The sequence below is a fragment of the Lolium perenne genome, chromosome 5 (genome assembly GCF_019359855.2).
Source record: "Lolium perenne isolate Kyuss_39 chromosome 5, Kyuss_2.0, whole genome shotgun sequence".
Classification (NCBI taxonomy): Eukaryota; Viridiplantae; Streptophyta; class Magnoliopsida; order Poales; family Poaceae; genus Lolium; species Lolium perenne.
In genome coordinates, this window is record NC_067248.2 from 104,289,522 (window position 1) to 104,302,290 (window position 12,769).

The 12,769-nt window shown below is 44.6% G+C and overlaps 1 long non-coding RNA gene and 1 pseudogene across 1 annotated transcript in view; both read left to right on the plus strand.

Moving 5' to 3' along the window:
• Positions 1 to 12,769, plus strand: part of LOC139831274 (uncharacterized) — a 254,774-nt gene that overhangs the window by 197,271 nt on the left and 44,734 nt on the right. The window lies entirely within an intron of this gene.
• On the plus strand, positions 1,320 to 7,088 carry LOC139831164 (uncharacterized; annotated as a pseudogene).

Below are 12,769 nucleotides of genomic sequence, written 5' to 3' on the forward strand. Positions count from 1 at the left end.
CATGTTCAGATCTGAGATCATGGCACTCGGGCCCTAGTGACAAGCATTAAGCATAACAAGTTGCAACAATATCATAAAAGTGACATCTACGGATACTAGGCACTATGCCCTAACAATCTTATGACTATTACATGACCAATCTCATCCAATCCCTACCATCCCCTTCAGCCTACAGCGGGGGAATTACTCACACATGGATGGGGAAACATGGCTGGTCGATGGAGAGGCGTTGGCGGTGATGGCGGTGAAGATCTCCTCCAATTCCCCGTCCCGGCGGAGTGCCAGAACGGAGACTTCTGGCTCCCGCGACGGAGTTTCGCGATGTGGCGGCTCTCTGGAGGGTTTCTGGCGACTTCGACTTCTCCCCGTGCGTTTTCAGGTCGAAACCAATAAGTAGTCCGAAGGGGGGCGTCGGAGGCCGGCCGAGGGGGCCACACCACATGGCCGCGCGGGCCCCCCCTGGGCCGCGCCGCCATGTGGTGTGGGGCCCTCGGGCCTCCACCTCTCTTGCCCTTCTGGCTCCATCAATATTTTGGTAAAATAGGGCCTTCTGCATAAATTCCGAAGATTTTCCCGAAAGTTGGATTTCTGCACAAAAACGAGACACCAGAGCAGTTCTGCTGAAAACAGCGTTAGTCCGTGTTAGTTGTATCCAAAATACACAAATTAGAGGCAAAACAATAGCAAAAGTGTTCGGGAAAGTAGATACGTTTTGGACGTATCAGCTGCAGATGTGACTGGTGGTGCCGATGACCTGCCTTCTGCCGACAGTATTCCCACAGACGGCGCCAATTGACGAGGGTGCTCCTCGACAATGCCCTCCCATTGGGGCTTAGGGTTGATGGAATCCTGTAAGCTGACACGAGACATCGGTTAACAGACAAGCGGGGAAAGCGATATACCCAGGTTCAGGGACCTCGATGAGGTAACACCCCTACGTCCTGCCTATCTGATCTTGATTATGAAAATATCGGGTTACAATGGGGTGCCGAAGGTTTCGGCTATGATCTTGTCGAGAGGCTAAGTGTTACGGCGACCTAGCTCTAGACTTTTGGTGGCTAAAGTTGCTAAGATTGATCGTGTCCCTCGGTAGCCCCTCTCCTGGCCTTTATATAGGAGGCCAGGTCTCAAGAGATCTGCCCGAGTACGACTAGGTTTACAAAAGACCTAGCCCTAAACTTTCCTTGTTCGGCTCTTCATCTTGTGCTTCAAGGAATCTTCTCCAGCACCGTCTTAGTGGCCCACCTTGCTATCGGGTATCTTCATGGGCCTCCAGTTGGGCCATACAGGATAGGGCAATGTCGGTTACCCGAAGGGTAATGCCCACGTCAGACGAGGAGATGAGGCCAAGGGTGCGCAGCTTGTTCACCTCGCGATTGGAAATGGTGGAGGCGCCCCAATCGCGGCTGACCTTGGTTGCGCCTGAGGCGCTGGCGCTCTTCTTCTTGCCCATGGCGTCCGGAGCTTTTGAGGAAAGGAACAGAGGTGAAGAGAAAGGTTGGGAAGAAGATGAGCAGTGTGGAGGCGTAAAAAGTAAAAACAATGGGAAGGCCCCCCTATTTATATTATGAGACTGCTGGGAGATCGTGGCCATAACCCTAAAGCCATCGTGGGAGGTGGATGAGATCTAGTCGTACACGTGTCGCTCTAAAGAGAACGGAACCGGCGGCCCATTATTCCCACGATGTGCGGAAATCGAGGAGGCGCCTCGGTTAATACGCATGCACTTGTCATTTCCTAAAACTGCCCGCGCAGAACTAAGGTGGGCCCGTCAGGTCACGTCTTGTCAATCAAACCATAGCGATGGTTACGTCATCAGTGACGTCGTGAGGCTCTCCCATGGGATCCGAAGAAAAAAAGAATACAAACAAAACCATCAGGTGGACAACTTGAGTCTACGCACGGATTGCAAGCATCCGTACCTAGACTCGGGGACTACTCCCATCGGGAGCGCTGGACGCGCACCCGACAAACTTGGACTTAAAGGATATCCTACAAGGAAGGGCCTGAAGAAATATTTCGAAGAAAAGGACGGAATGTTCGGCTCGAGTCTGTACTTGGTTACAAGCGCCCGTGCCCAGACTCGGGAGCTACTCCCATCGGGAGCGCATGACGCGAACCCGACAAACTTTTTGCACTCCAGGATCATGCCCGGGGACTTGATTCTGTGTAGGGTAACGTTGTTTTGCCATCGGTAGTTAACCAGCAAAGCTGGGCACGTTGCTCAATATCCTTTACGCATTAAAATCTTACTTGGAAAATTGAAGCTCCGATGCAAATGTATCGGTTGGCCTATGAAGACCAGTCGAAAACACCGGCAGAAGAAAACATTTGATTGGCACAACTTGAGTCTACGCACAGATTGCAAGCATCCGTACCTAGACTCGGGGGATACTCCCATCGGGAGCGCTGAACGCGCACCCGATAAAAGAAGATGATGCTATTGCAAGATGGACAAGAACTATCAAGAGAGAAGAACATTCAGTGGAGGCATGCTTCAGTCTCTACCCGAAATATCTTCGGCTAGACACTCGGGGGCTACTGACGTGGGCATTACCCTTCGGGTAACCGTTATTGCCCTATCCTGTACGGCGCAACTGGAGGCCCATGAAGACACCTGATGGCAAGGTGGGCCACTACGGTGGTGCCAAAGAAGATTCCTTGAAGAACAAGACAAAGAAGAACCGAACAAGGAAAGTTTTAGAGCTAGGGCTTTTGTAACCTAGTCGTACCCGGACAGATCTCTTGAGACCTGGCCCCCTATATAAGGGCCACGAGAGGGGCTGCCGAGGGACACAATCAATTATAGCAACTTTAGCCACCATAAGTCCAGAGCTAGGTTCCTTTAGTACTTAGCCTCTCGACGAGATCACAGCCGAAACCTTCGACACCCCATTGTAACCCGATATTTTCATAATCAAGATCAGACAGGCAGGACGTAAGGGTTTTACCTCATCGAGGGCCCCGAACCTGGGTAAATTGCTCTCCCCGCTTGTCTGTTAACCGATGTCTCGTGTCAGCCTACAAGATTCCATCAACCCTAAGCCCCAATCGGAGGGCATTGCCGAGGAGTACCCTCGACACCGTCACTTTTAGACTCGGATTTTGATTAGATTAAAAGTTAGCCATTGCTGCAACTCTGGTGTACTTCTGATGAGGCCAATGCCTAGAACAAGACCGACTATTCGGAATCCCACCTTATTTAATGAAGCTTTCATTTTTATCCGTAATATTCTGATTGCAATATTAGTCTTACTTGTTCTCGATTTCAGTTAGTAATTAAGACCTTTTTGGTCAAGCTGATTGTGCATCCGCAATATCAGTAACTCCCGGAGATTATCCTAGCGATTGCATTGGCGCACGAGCTTTGCATGTCAAATCGTCACGCACGAACTCCATGAACAAATCGATCTATCCTCGTCTCATCGAAAGATCGGCCACCTTTGCCCTATCAAGTGGTATCAGACTTCAGGTTGCTCGGTGAGATTTTACAGTTTTCCTTGTGTAGTTTGCATCTGCCTTCCTACCTGTAAACCACCAAAAAGCAAAAAAAAAACAGTTAGGGTTTAGATCATATCATCCCATAAACCACCCCGAGCCTTTGCATTGTCTTTTCAGTTTTGCATAGTTGAATTTGTGTCTGCATCTTCGTGTCAAGTTGCTGGTCTTAATGTCTAGTCCTTTAGAGTTTCGAGTTCTGGTCATATTAGTCACGCCGCTGCCGCTCGCTCGCATCGCATGCAGATCATCACCTCCATATACACCAACCATATACTTCTGCCACCGCCATATACACCTACCATCCGTTGTTTCGCATCACAAACCCTAAACAGCCGACACCCACTTCTGCCATATACCCTACTCATACCGCAACACGGTTTCTTCCTGTTCCCTGTGGTGAAACGAGTCCGAGTAGAATTAGGTTTCCTCTGTTTCCTTGTTAGTTGTTTCCTTCTAATTTCCACTAGCCGTTATAGTGACATTTTTTGCGCCAGCGCGCTTTCCGGAGCACTTTTCGGAAATTTTGACAATTTTTTTTCAAGGCTATACTGTGTTTAGACATCGGGTATCCGTTTGAGACACTCGCCATCATAGTGATATTTCGCATCTTGATCGCCACTTCGTCGCCACCTCATCGCTGCTCGTTGCTTGTGTGCTGCGCCGTGACCTCGTTAGTGTTGTAGGCTCGCGTCTCTAGCACGGTCTAGCCTATGACCATCATAGTACCATCGTTGAGCATTCTTTCAACATTGCATCGCTATTTTGACATTTGTTGTTTTTGCTACGATATATAAGCCTTCCTACAGCTCCACATATTGTCTCCGTGTGCATTGTGTCGACATCTGGTAATCACTTTGTGCAATCTTTGGGGCAACGCTGATCCTTGCTAGTTGCCATATCGCCTTCCTCATGTTTGGTAAGAACTTGTAAGAGCTTTGTATTTTGCTTGACGAATTGCGTGTGATCTACCATATTCCGTAGTTTGTGGGCATATACATTTGTGCTTTTTGAGTAATCATGACAGGAACCGCGAGGGACCCTGTTGACCCAGATAAGATGACGAGTGCGGAGTTGCATGCACACTTCACCCAGCTTTTGGTGGGGCATGCACACGACATGGATTCGCGCCTCCGTGATGTTGATTGCAAGCTCGCCGACGCCATGGAGGAGATCGAAGGCCTCGAGGAAGCTTTCAACACCAAGATCTACGCCAAGTTCCAGGAGGTCTTGGCTAGGTTACCGCAGCCTCGCGGCAATGCGCGACGCGCACGCCGTGTTCCTCGTGCGGATCTGCCTACGGGTACCACTGATGCTGCAACAGCCATGCCTAAAGCGGCTTCTGATGAAGGATACGGATATTATGAAGGGGAGGACAAGATGGTCGATGAGAACATGCTTGACGATGAGGAGGTAGAACAACCTCCACCTGGTCATCCACGACAATACAACCTCAACGCCCGTCCACCACCACGACCGGTACGTGATGATGATTATGTTGCAAAACTTAAATTTAATATTCCGCCATTTGAGGATAGATATAATCCTGATGCATATTACTTGGGAATTTGAAGTAGAGCAACGTTTTGCATGTTTACGATATCCTGATCATTTGCGTGTTAGCGCTGCTACTTGTGAGTTCATAGATTTTGCATCTATTTGGTGGTCTGAACATTGTAGAGTACATCATGCTAATATTCCTACTACTTGGATTGGTTTAAAACTTGCTATGCGTACACGCTTTGTTTCTCCACATTATCAACGTGATTTTCTTAAGAAATCATCTCGTTTAGAACAAGGTTAGAATTCGGTAGAAGACAATTATCAAGAAGTGCAAACGGGCATGATTCGTTGTAGTATTGTAGAGGATAATGAAGCTATGCTTGCCCATTTCTTTGGTGGTTTGAATAAAGAGATTCAACATATTTTGGACTAAAAAGAGTACAACACCATTACTCGTTTATTTCATCTTGCTTGCAAAGCTGAACATGATGTGCAGGATTGTCAACCACCATGGAGAAGAACTAATATTTATGCAGGTCGCACATCATCATGGACTTCGCGACAATCATCTCCACCCACTCGTGGGGCTACACCAGCACCTACTACCTCCAATGATACCGTGCCTGCATCACGAGGAACACCTGCTGCTACTCCACCACCATCCACTGGTCCTTCTCAGAGTTCATTTTCGATGGCCTCCACGAGGAAGACGCGCGACATTAAATGTCGCAAATGTTTGGGTTTTGGTCACATAGAAAGAGAATGCAGAACCAAACATGTGATGTTAGTGCGTGAAGATGGCGAATATGATTCCGCAAGTGATTTTGATGAAGATACATTGGCCCTTACTGCTGCACGTGATGGAGCCAATTCTCATAATGAAAAATAGATGGAGGTAATGGGAGCTGAAACTGCTAACCAATAAAAATCTGAGTTGCACAATGTTTGTTGAGTGTGCAATTGAGAAAAGCTGAGCATGATCAACGCCACAATCTATTTCAAACAAGAGGCGTTCTAAAACATCGAGCTATACGAATCATCATTGATGGAGGGAGTTGTAATAACCTGGCTAGCATTGACATGGTGGAGAAGCTTGTTCTACCTACAAGACAATGTCCACATCCTTACTACATATCAATGGTTTGAGAGCTCTCGTAAGCTCAAGGTAACTAGAACTACACGTGTGCATTTTACTATTGGTACATATTCTGATTTTGTTGATTTTGATGTTGTACCTATGCAAGCTTGTTCTTTGTTACTTGGTAGGCCTTGGCAATTTGATAGAGAATCTGTTCATAATGGTAGAAATAATCAATATTCTCTTATGCATGATGGAAAGAAAATTGGTCTCAAACCTATGACTCCTGAAGCAATTTTAAAAGATGATCTTGCTAGAGCTAGTAGAGTAAAAAAAGAGGAGAAACATAAGAGTGAAAATCAGATGGTTGCTATAGATTTTGTACCACATAAGAATACTTAATCTGATTCTAATCATGCTACTGAAATTCGTTTGAAGATTCCTTGTTTGCCCGCTAGCAAATCTGATATTGTTGAACTTGATGTGCACAATACTCATTGTTATGCAATTATTTGCAAAGAAGTTATGTTTTCATTTGAGGATATGCCTCCTTCTTTGCCACCTGCGGTTGCTAAACTTTTGCAGGAATTCATGGATGTGTTCCCACAAGATGTTGCACCAGGATTACCACCTATTCATGGGATAGAACACCAAATTGACTTGATTCCAGGAGCTTCGCTACCCAACCTTGCGCCATATCGCACCAATCCTGAAGATACCAAAGAGATTCAACGAAAAATTCAGGTTCTCCAAGATAAAGGTTACATTCATGAGTCTCTTAGCCCATGTGTTGTTCCTATTATTTTGGTACCTAAGAAAGATGGTTCTCCGCGCATGTGTACTGATTGTAGAGCTATTAGTAATATTACCATTCGATGTTGTCACCCTATACCACGTTTGGATGATATTCTTGATGAGTTGAGTGGTTATGTTCTCTAAAACTGATTTGCGTAGTGGTTACCACCAGATTAGTATGCAATTAGGAGAAGAATGGAAAAACATTTACTAAGTTCATCTTATATGAGTGGTTAGTAATGCCTTTTGGTTTAACAAATGATCCTAGTACTTTCATGAGACTGATGAACGAAGTTTTACATGCTTTTATTGGATGATTTGTGGTGGTATACTTTGATGATATTCTCATATATAGCAAATCTTTGGAAGATCATTTGGATCACTTACGTGATGTTTTCAATGCTTTACGTGATGCACGTTTGTATGGTAATCTTGAGAAGTGCAACTTTTGCACCAATCGAGTTGCGTTTCTTGGCTATGTTGTTACAGCACTGGGTATTGAAGTTGATCCAGCCAAGATTGAGGCAATTGAGAATTGGCCGCATCCCAAGATGGTCACACAAGTGAGGAGTTTTCTTGGCCTCGCTGGTTTTTATAGGCACTTTGTGAATGATTTTGGATCTATTATTGCGCCTCTGAATGCGCTTACAAAGAAGGATGTGCCCTTTGTGTGGGGCGATGCACAATGAGAAGCCTTCATGATATTGAAAGATAAGTTAACACATGCGCCTTTTCTCCAACTTGCTGCTTTAATAAGACTTTTGAGCTTGAATGTGATGTTAGTGGATTGATTTGGGAGGTGTGTTATTATAAGAGGGCAAACGTGTTGCATATTTTAGTGAGAAATTGAGTGGGCCTAGTATGAACTATTCTACTTATGATAAATAATTATATGCGCTGGTTCGGACATTAGAAACTTGGCAACATTATTTGTGGCCTAAAGAATTTGTTATACATTCTGATCATGAATCTTTGAAGCATATTCGTATTCAAGTTAAGCTGAATCGTCGCCATGCAAAGTGGATTGAATTTATTGAATCTTTTCATTATTTTATCAAACACAAAAAGGGTAAAGATAATATTATTGTTGATACTTTGTCGTGCCGTTATACTATGTTATCTCAACTTGACTTCAAAAAATTTGCACTAGAAACTATAATAAAGCAATATTTGCATGATGCTTATTATCAAGATGTGTTGCAGCACTGTAGAGATGATAGAACTTGAAACAAATTCTTCCTCAATGATGGATTTGTGTTCCTTGCTAACAAACTTTGCATCCCAGATAGTTCCGTTCATCTTTTGTTGTTGCAGGAGGCGCATGGAGGAGGATTGATGGGTCACTTTGGTTTAAACACTACAAGAAAAGTTGCCATAGCCGACGAAGTTAAAGTCGCGCCGTGTTTGCTGATGCACCATGCCCGACGATTTTTGCTCTCTCCGTGGTGCATGTCAAAACTTATTTTTTCTCGTTTTTGAGGCCACCTAGCCCGACGAAAACGTCGAAAACGTCACGTATGGTGGCCCGAGACGTGGTGCATAATGAATTCTCGGGTGCGCTAGCCGAGTCAACGCAAATCCGCACCGTCCAGGGATGTAGGGCCCAGATGGCAGCCTCTCTAGCATTGTTTTTCTCGATCGCGCCATCTTGTTCAACACTCTCCGATCGAGCCATTTACGATGCAAGATCATGGGTCCCGCATGTCATCCTCTATGAACGAAAATTCTTTATTTTCTTGGATTTTTTGACCCCCTGATTTCTGGCTACTTCCTTTTTGTTTTGATCTCGTGCCGCCTTGGAAAACATTGAGACCACTGCTGCAAAATGGGACCCGCATGTCATCCTCTATGTGCAATCAAGTTTCTTTTCTTGGAGTTATTTTTGACACCTGCTATTTTGTCACTTGCCTTTTTTCTTTCGATCCCGGGCCGACTCTGAAACGTTGAGACCGCTGCTGCAAAATGGGACCCGCATGTCATCCTCTATATACACTAAAAGTTTCTTTTCTTGCATTACTTTTGGCTCCTGATATTTGGTCACTTGCCTTTTTCTTTCGATCTCATGCCGCCTCTCAAACGTTGAGTAAGCTGCTGCAAAATGGGACCGCATGTCGTCCTCTATGTACAATAAAAGTTTCTTTTCTTGGATTATTTTTGGCACCTGATATTTGGTCACTTGCCTTTTTCTTCCGATCGCATGCCGCCTCTGAAACATTGAGGAAGCTGCTGGCTCACGGGACCCGCATGTCATCCTCTATGTACAATAAAAGTTTCTTTTCTTGGATTATTTTTCACCCTCTGATTTTTGGCTATTTCCTTTTTTCTTTTGATCCCCTTCTGCCTTCGAAACGTTGAGGATGCTGCTGCCTCATGGGTCCCGCATGTCATCCTCTATGTACAATCAAGTTTCCTTTCTTGGATTTTTTTGACCCCCTTATTTTTGGTCACTTGCCTTTTTCTTTCGATCGCATGCCGCCTCTGAAACGTTGAGGAATCTGCTGGCTCATGGGACCCGCATGTCATCCTCTATGTACAATAAAAGTTTATTTTCTTTGATTATTTTTCAACCTCTGATTTTTGGCTATTTCCTTTTTCTTTCAATCTCATGTCGCCTTGGAAACATTGAGGATGCTGATGCCTCATGGGTCCCGCATGTCATCCTCTATGTACAATCAACTTTCTTTTGTTGGATTTTTTGAGCCCCTTATTTTTCGTCACTTTCCTTTTACTTTCGATCTCATGCAGCCTTTGAAACGTTGAGGAAGCTGCTGGCTCATGGGACCCGCATGTCTTCCTATATGTACAATAAAAGTTTCTTTTCTTGGATTTTTTCACCCTCTGATTTTTGGCTATTTCCTTTTTTCTTTTGATCCCCTGCCGTCTTGGAAACTTGAGGATGCTTCTGCCTCATGGGTCCCGCATGTCATCCTCTCTGAAGGATAAATGTTTCTTGTCTGGAGTTTTTTTACCCCCTGATTTTTGGCTACCTACTTCTTTCGATCCGGTGCCGCCTTGGAAATGTTGAGACCTCTCCTGCAAAATGGGTCCGACATGTCAGTCTCTGTGAACGATAAACCTATCCTTTCTTGGAGTTATTTTTTACCCCTAATTTCTGGCTATTTGCCTTTTTCTTTCGATCCCCAGTCGCCTTTGCAACGTAGAGGACGCTGCTGGCTCATGGGTCCCATATGTCAGCCTCTATGAACAATAAACCTTTCCTTTGTTGGATTTTTTCACCCTCTAATTTTTGGCTATTTCCTTTTCTTTTGATCCCCTGCTGCCTTGGAAACGTTGAGTAAGTTGCTGACTCATGGGAACCGCATGTCATCCTCTATGTACAATCAAGTTTCTTTTCTTGGAGTTTTTTTGACCCCCTAATTCTGGCTACTTTCTTTTTCTTTTGATCTCAAGCCGCATTTGAAACGTGGAGACCGCTGCTGCAAAATGGGACCCGCATGTCATCCTCTATGTACAATAAAGTTTCTTTTCTTGGAATATTTTTGGCTCTTGATATTTGGTCACTTGCCTTTTTTTTCGATCTCATGCCGCCTTGGAAACATTGAGGAAGCTGCTGGCTCTTGGGTCTCGCATGTCATCCTCTATGAACAATAGAAGTTTCCTTTGTTGGATTTATTTTTTACAACTAATTTCTGGCTATTTCCCTTTTTCTTTTGATCCCCTGCCTCCTTTGAAACGATGAGGACGCTGCTGGCAGGTCGGTTCCACATGTCATCCTCTATGAACAATAAAAGTTTCCTTTGATGGATTTATTTTTGACCCCTAATTAATTTCTGGCTATTTCCTTTTTTATTTTGATCCCCTACCGCATTGGAATCATTGAGGATGATGCTGCCTCATGGGTCCTGCATGTCATCCTCTCAGAACGGTAAATGTTTCTTTTCTTGGATATTTTTTACCAACTGATTTTTGGGTTATTTTTTCTTTCGATCTCCTGCCGCCTTTAAAACATTGAGGACGCCGCTGGCTCACGGGTCCCACATGCCAGCCTCTACGAACAATAAACGTTGAGGATGCTGCTACCTCATGGTCCCGCATGTCATCCTCTCACAACGATAAATGTTTATTTTCTTGGATTTCTTTACCAACTGATTTTTGGTTTATTTTTTCTTTCGATCCCCTCCTGCTTTTAAAACGTTGACAAAGGTGCTGGCTCATATGGGTCCCCGATTTCAGCCTCCCCGTACAAGAAACATCTGATATCTTGATTATTTTGCAGATAATAAACAATGTATTTTGCTCTGAGCTATGGCAAACTGATAAATTAAATCTTTACTTTTTACATAAACAAACTTATATGTTGAATCTCCTTGTTTTTTTTTGTTTTTGCGAAGCATATGACTTTCTTATTTTGGAGTGGGCCGGAATACGAGTCAAAAGGCGTCCAGCAGGATAGTTCGAAGGCCCAGATGGCCAGATGCAGCCCCAATTGAAATATTTGTCACTCCCTTTTTTTGGCGTTAATAGTTTTGTCAATCCTCTTTGGAATCAGAGAAGGGCATGGTACTTCAAATCAAGAAGGTTGCACTCGTCTTTCTGCAAAGGTTGTATTTCTAGATAGCTAAGGTGGATTCGAATCTGTCGTGGCTCAGGCATCTCATGTAAGCCTTCTTGCACTTATTAATGGAAGTTGTGTATAGCAAGGTGAAGACATGTGGCTCGGTGTAATGAATCTATTTGAATCATGTTGTGGGCTCAATTTGATATTTCTCTAACACGTCAGACAAAATACAAATTAAGTTTTTTTCTAAAATGGAAATGCAAATTAAGATGAACACAAACACTAGTTATCATAATAGCCGATCATACATACATACTTGCTAAGAGCAAAAGCTTGCCACAGTTTTACCACCCATACAGTTAATTAGCAGTTCAGATAAGATAACCTTATATAAGTATAACTACAAATTCATTTGCTAAGGGCTCATGGGACAACAGAACTAGACAACCACGAACTTCATGACCAGCTTGTCTCAACGGCATCGAAAGATCTTGACCTTAAACTTTGATCCAATGCGAAGTTTGGCACCATCAATGAACTTTTTCCACCTGGAAGTAACAGCCAAGTGGCCATCTGTGGGGCTGCCGAAGTACCATCCCTCCACGGTGAGACCTTGACTCTTCATGACGAGGGATATCATGCCCCTTCGGCCGGCATTGAGATTCTTGGAGATACTTTTAGGCAATTTCTGATTCAAAGCAAGAGATACCACCAAAAAATAGTCAATGGCACTAATGCACTGAACCATGTGAGACTTTGAGCAGATAAGACATCAAGATAAGAGCAGTTCTACTGTCATATACTCATGAACATAGCCTTCAGATGCATCCTGGTCACCACATGGGTGACCACAGCAATGAGCTGAGACCTCGGTGATCTGGCTGGGGCAGGTGCAGGAGCCTGGGCTGGTACACGAGCTGGTGCTGATGTAGCAGACTGCTGGGCAGGTGTAGTAAACAGTGCCTCTAGAGGAACCGGTGCTGATGTAGCAGACTGTTGGGCAGGTACAGTAAACGGTGCCTCTAGAGGAACCAGTGCTGATGCAGGAGCCTGCTGGGAAGGTGTAGTATACGGGGCCTCTACAGGAACCGATGCTGATGTAGGGGCCTGGTGGGTAGATGCAGTAAACGGGGCTGGTACATGAACCGGTGCTGATGCAGGAGAGTAGGAAGCCGGTGCCGGTGGTGGTGTGGGTGCCCTTAGTGACATCCGTTCCTGTTCCGTCAGGGGATCTGCATCTTTGATCATGTTAAACCCAGCAAGCTAGAACAGAGAGAATGGTTTGGAACAACTGCTTGAAATGCAATAATCAAAGGATATGAGTACAATAAAAGTTACATATTATATATATGGCAGTGTCTCCAACTCTGTAAGGA